Here is a 6,944-nt window from a genome sequence, read left to right as displayed (position 1 = left end):
TTCCGCTTATTTCTATTGTATGTAAAGAATCCAAACAGTACATCTCTCCACAATAGTGTAAAATCTTCATAAATGTGTTCAATTATAAACCTACTGATGTCTTGCCACAGTTTTCTTACATGCATACAATGCCAAAAAAGATGCACAACTGTTTCTAGGTGGTCATTACAAAAGGAGCAATTTGAGTTGATGTTTTCCTTAAACTTCTTCATATAGTGGCTGGCAGGATAATATTTATGAATAATTTTAAAGGAAACTTCCTTAATTTTGTTAACAAGTAGGTATGTTTGTGGCAACATCCAAACTTTTTTCCAACAGATATTATCAATAAATCCATTCCAATAAGGCATGACATAAGGTACAACATCCTGCTGAAACAAGGATCGTATCGCTCTGTTGTTGAATGGACCAAAAGAGAAACAAATCTTTCCTACTGATGAGTCAACAGGGTCAATAGAAGGTAGGCTCTGAGGGTCAGGTCTTGACATGTTCCTGAATAACATAGCAACACCTGAGGGAATGGCATCTAAAACAATTGCAAAATCTTTAGGTGTTACAGGGACCTTGTAAAGTGATAAGAATTCTTTATAACTGAGTAAAAGACCCTCTGCATTTACCAGTTGGCTCACCAACTCATAACTGCGCTATGTAGTGAAATCGACGTAATGACGTTCCATGTATACGGATGTTGGGTGCATGAAGTAGAAATCTCTCTAACTAGCTGTTGTCAGATATGTTCAAACCAGCCACCAGAAAAGACCAATGGCACTAAAAATGCTACAGATTTGAACTGTCCATATCTTTGATTATGACCCTTTTCACGGTCCACATTCAGGAGAAACCTCATCATACAGGCAAGTAAGGAGGAGGACTAGTTAACTGCAAGATGAGTTCCCAAGATGTGCTGGAAAATGCCTCTACTCTCGCATCATACAATGTCTTGCTTCAGGTAATGTAGTTATTATATTTAGCTATGATGTCAAACTAATTTTTGCACTTGACGACAGCTATCTAGTGTCCTTGCTGAAATTCCTTATATCCACTCCCTCAGAGTAATGAGGAAAGAGGAAAGATCCGGCTTGTGTAGCTACTTTTTCGAATGCATAGATTGTGTAGCAGTTGTTGATTTGATTCATGTGTGTGTGATGCCCTGAGGCATTGAGTCGTAAAATATTAAAGTGGCAGAAAGACATCTACAGACCAATCTCGATTCCACAGTTCACTGATTACATTTATATATTTTGTATATCTATTTGTGTGTGACTGAATATGCTCCTGATGAGTTTTAGGTCATGTTTCGTGCACTCACCTCTCTGTTGAACGTGTTCACGCTGCGCTTTATGTCCAAAGAGCTGATTGGCGTAGTTAAGGTCAGGTAAGACTGGTTTACTACACCTGGGGTGTATTCATTACTCGGATTCCGTTGCAAAACGTTTGGCAAGGGAAACTGTTTACTCCAAACAGAACACATTTTACAACGAAAACGAGAGTTTCTATAGGACAAATTTCAGGGAGGTCCCTCCCCGTTTAGTTCGTTTGCTCTTTTTGCTTCCATTTCATTTGTTTCTTAAACAGTTACCATGTTACCATGATGAATACACTCCCGCTGCAGTATGAGCTGCTGTGAACCTGCATTGAAACAAATACTAACACCACATAGACGGTGTGTGTGTGTGTGTGTGTGTGTGTGTGTGTGTGTGTGTGTGTGTGTGTGTGTGTGTGTGTGTGTGTGTGTGTGTGTGTGTGTGTGTGTGTGTGTGTGTGTGTGTGTGTGTGTGTGTGTGTGTGTGTGTGTGTACAGGTTGACTCTGCTGTACTCCATGCTAGTCCTCTTATCCAGAGAAGCCTTCAGAAGAGCCTGTTTGTGTGGCGGAACAGATCACAACTGGAGACACGTCATCAACCTATCAACCTGCTATGGCTGCCACGAGTCGGACTATAGGGGAGCTACTGCTGCAGTGTTGTTGGCTCTTTCATCAGCACTATCTGCTCTACATCTTCTCTGCTGCTCAGGTACAGGTTGGATGATGCTGCCTCATCCCCTACACACTGATCTCATGTCAGTTTTGCCTACATTAGGATTTTGGGTAGTGTAATCGGATCCTTTGTTGAGCACTCAGGTACAGAGGAGGAGGGACAGGGAAAGAGAATAGGTGCAGAGGGTGTAGTCAGAGGAAGCTGTAGACAGTGAACGAGAATATATACAGTACCAGTCAAAAGTTTGGACACCTACTGATTCAATGGTTTTTCTTTATTTTTACTATTTTTCTACATTGTAGAATAATAGTGAAGACATCAAACCTATGAAATAACACATATGGGATCATATAGTAAACAAGAAAGTGTTAAACAAATCAAAATGTATTTTATATTTGAGATTGTTCAAAGTAGCCACCCTTTGCCTTGATGACAGCTTTGCACACTCATGACATTCTCTCAACCAGCTTCATGAGGTAGTCACCTGGAATGCATTTCAATTAATAACAGGTGTGCCTTGTTAAAAGTTCATTTGTGGAATTTATTTTCTTCTTAATGCGCTTGAGCCAATCAGTTGTGTTGTGACATAGTAAGGGTGATAAAAGGAAGATAGACCTATTTGGTAAAATACCAAATCCATAGTACGGCAAGAACAGCTCAAATAAGCAAAGAGGAACAACAGTCCATTACTTTAAGACATGAAGGTCAGTCAAGCCGGACATTTTCAAGAACTTTGACATTTCTTCAAGTGCAGTCACAAAAACCATCAAGCACTATGATGAAACTGGTTCTCATTCGTGGATCAGGCCTTCATGGTCCAATTGCTGCAAAGATACCACTACTAAAGGACACCAATAAGAAGAGACTTGCTTGGGCGAAGAAACACGAGCAATGGACATTAGACCGGTGGAAATCTGTCCTTTCGGTCTGATGAGTCCAAATTTGAGATTTTAGATTCCAACCCCTGTGTCATTATGAGAAGCAGAGTAGGTGAACGGATGATCTTCGCATGTGTGGGGCCCACCGTGAAGAATGGTGGAGGAGGTGTGGTTGTGCTGTGCTGGTGACACTGTGATTTATTTAGAATTCAAGGTACACCTAACCAGTATGGCTACCACAACATTTTTGCAGTGATATGCCATCCCATCTGTTTTGCGTTTAGTGGGACTATCATTTGTATTTCAACAGGACAATGACCAAACACACCTCCAGGCTGTGTAAGGGCTATTTGACCAATTAGGAGAGTGGTGGCGGGCTGCATCAGATGACCTGGCCTCCACAATCACCTGACCTCAACCCAATTGAGATGGTTTGGGATGAGTTGGACAGCAGAGTGAAGGAAAAGTAGCCAACAAGTGCTGAGCATATGTGGGAACTCCTTCATGCTAGTTGGAAAAGCATTCCTCGTGAAGCTAGTTGACAGAATTTTGGGGTGTGCCAAGAGTGTGCAGAACTGTCATCAAGGCAAAGGGTGGCTACTTTGAAGAATCTCAAATATAAAATATATTTTGATTTGTTTAACACTTTTTTTGGTTACTACATGATTCCATATGTGTCATTTCATAGTTGATGTCTTCACTAATGTAGAAAATAGTACAAATAAAGAAAAACCCTTGAATCAGTAGGTGTGTCCAAACCTTTGACTGGTACTGTATTTTTTATTTTTTTAATACTTTGTTTATTGACTTTTCAGCACCAGCATTTAGAAAATAATTGCCCTTGTAAGTTATTTGGTAGTAGTATAAAACAATACATCAAAGACAACAATACAGCAGAACATAGAGAGAGAAAAATAATACAAAATGTAAAACTGGTTCTCAGAGTAAAATTAAAATAATAAGGAAAAATACACTGCTCAAAAAAATAAAGGGAACACTTAACCAACACAATGTAACTCCAAGTCAATCACACTTCTGTGAAATGAAACTGTCCACTTAGGAAGCAACACTGATTGACAATAAATTTCACATGCTGTTGTGCAAGTGGAATAGACAACAGGTGGAAATTATAGGCAATTAGCAAGACACCCCCAATAAAGGAGTGGTTCTGCAGGTGATAACCACAGACCACTTGTCAGTTCCTATGCTTCCTGGCTGATGTTTTGGTCACTTTTGAATGCTGGCGGTGCTTTCACTCTAGTGGTAGACGGAGTCTACAACCCACACAAGTGGCTCAGGTAGTGCAGCTCATCCAGAATGGCACATCAATGCGAGCTGTGGCAAGAAGGTTTGCTGTGTCTGTCAGCGTAGTGTCCAGAGCATGGAGGCGCTACCAGGAGACAGGCCAGTACATCAGGAGACGTGGAGGAGGCCGTAGGAGAGCAACAACCCAGCAGCAGGACCGCTACCTCCGCCTTTGTGCAAGGAGGAGCACTGCCAGAGCCCTGCAAAATGACCTCCAGCAGGCCACAAATGTGCATGTGTCTGCTCAAACGGTCAGAAACAGACTCCATGAGGGTGGTATGAGGGCCCGACGTCCACAGGTGGGGGTTGTGCTTACAGCCCAACACCGTGCAGGGCGTTTGGCATTTGCCAGAGAACACCAAGATTGGCAAATTCGCCACTGGCGCCCTGTGCTCTTCACAGATGAAAGCAGGTTCACACTGAGCACATGTGACAGACGTGACAGTCTGGAGACGCCGTGGAGAACGTTCTGCTGCCTGCAACATCCTCCAGCATGACCGGTTTGGCGGTGGGTCAGTCATGGTGTGGGGTGGCATTTCTTTGGGGGGCTGCACAGCCCTCCATGTGCTCGCCAGAGGTAGCCTGACTGCCATTAGGTACCGAGATGAGACCCTCAGACCCCCTGTAAGACCATTTGCTGGTGTGGTTGGCCCTGGGCTCCTCCTAATGCAAGACAATGCTAGACCTCCTGTGGCTGAAGTGTGTCAGCAGTTCCTGCAAGTGGAAGGCATTGATGCTATGGACTGACCCGCCCGTTCCCCAGACCTGAATTCAATTGAGCACATCTGGGACATCATGTCTCACTCCATCCACCAAGGCATGTGGAGGCTACACACACTACTGAGCCTCATTTTGACTTGCCACGTTGCACCATAGACTGTCCAGGAGTTGGCGGATGCTTTAGTCCAGGACTGGGAGGAGATCCCTCAGGAGACCATCCACCACCTCATCAGGAGCATGCCCAAGCGTTGTAGGGAGGTCATACAGGCACGTGGAGGCTACACACACTACTGAGCCTGATTTTGACTTGTTTTAAGGACATTACATCAAAGTCGGATCAGCCTGTAGTGTGGTTTTCCACTTTAATTTTGAGTGTGACTCCAAATCCAGACCTCCATGGGTTGATAAATTTGATTTCCATTGATAATTTTTGTGTGATTTTGTTGTCAGCATATTCAAGTATGTAAAGGAAAAAGTATTTAATAAGAATATTTCATTCATTCAGATCTAGGATGTGTTATTTTAGTGTTCCCTTTATTTTTTTGAGCAGTGTATATATTTTGATACTGTTATAGGTCAACTAGTACAGATAATACCGTCCTTAACATCTGAGATGTCGTGTATGCACATACCAGGCCTCTTACCTCACCAATATATAAATATACATCATCCTGGAACGGCAGGGAAATGTATTCGTTTAAAAAAAGAAGGGAGCCCATATTGCATAGAATTTGTCTACAGACCCATTGAGTGTGCGTTTAATTTTTTCCAACTTTATGCAATTCAAAACAGATTATATTTTTGATGAAGATTATATTTTTGGTGAAGGAGTAAGGGCCTGTAACGGAGGAGTGAGCGAGGGAAGACAAGTGATGCCAGTATAGACGAGGCAGCCTCCATCTCTAGCCAAATTGAGGGTGGGAATATCTCTCTGCTCTGCAACCAGTAGTGAATGATCCTAAGGTTAGCGGCCCAATAATAGATTCTGAAATCCGGTAGAGCTAGACCGCCGTCTGGTTTCGGCCTCTGCAAAAGCTGTTTTCGCATTCTGGGAGGCTTTTTGTCCCATATAAACGGTAGTATTAGGCCGTCAATCTTTTTGAAAAATGTATTGGGAAGAAAAATCGGAAGGCACTGATAGAGATATAAGATTTTTGGGAGAGTATTCATGTACCTCGAGATAAATAAAACTACTGTGAGCAATTTTAAATGGCAAGTTATGTAAAGGGGATTTTTTTTGCGGCCATATTCAGCAGCATCAATTTGCTTTAACTGAGATTCAGTTTATACCCTGATAAGTGACCGAAGGATGTGAAAGTGGTAAGGGCAGCAGGAACAGAGACAGAAAGGTTGGATGTGTATGATAATAAATAATCTGCTTATAAAGTCAGTTTGTGTTCGTGTCTGTATCTGACTATACCTTTTGATGAGGAGGTTGAAGCGAAGTGTTATTGCAAGAGGTTCTATGGCAAGGGCAAACAGTAATGGACTTAAAGGGCAACCCTGGCGTGTTGATCGTTGCTAAGGGAGGCAGTCTGAGTGTTATTAGTCCTGACAGAGGCTTGAGGGGATGAGTACAGAAGTATTATCCAAGCCATGAATTTGGAACCAAAGCCAAATTTATTTAGAGTGTAAAAATGGTATTTCCATTCCACCCAATCAAACGCTTTCTCCGCATCCAGGGATATAATGGCTTCAGAGGTATTGACGACAGAAAGATTATATAAAATATTAAATAATCGTCGAGGATTGAAGAATGAGTGTATTTTTAATAAATCCTGTTTGATCCGGTAATTAATGGGAGGACTGTTTCCAGAAGCGTTGCCAGAAGTTTGGCTAGAATTTTATAGTGAACATTTAGCAGGCTAATTGGATGGTATGATGCACAGTCAAGAGGGTCTTTGTTTTTTTTAAAGAATAAGACAAATGGTTGCCTGAGTGAGAGTCTGTGGGAGAGCACCATTTACAAATGCTTCATTGTACATTTAAATTAGAATAGGGGCTATTTTGGAGAAACTTTTTATAAAACTCTGCCGAGTAGCTGTCAGGCCCTGAGCTTCTCCC

Source organism: Oncorhynchus gorbuscha, unplaced genomic scaffold (genome assembly GCF_021184085.1).
Source record: "Oncorhynchus gorbuscha isolate QuinsamMale2020 ecotype Even-year unplaced genomic scaffold, OgorEven_v1.0 Un_scaffold_1119, whole genome shotgun sequence".
NCBI lineage: Eukaryota > Metazoa > Chordata > Actinopteri > Salmoniformes > Salmonidae > Oncorhynchus > Oncorhynchus gorbuscha.
Note: the sequence above shows the minus strand (reverse complement) of the source record.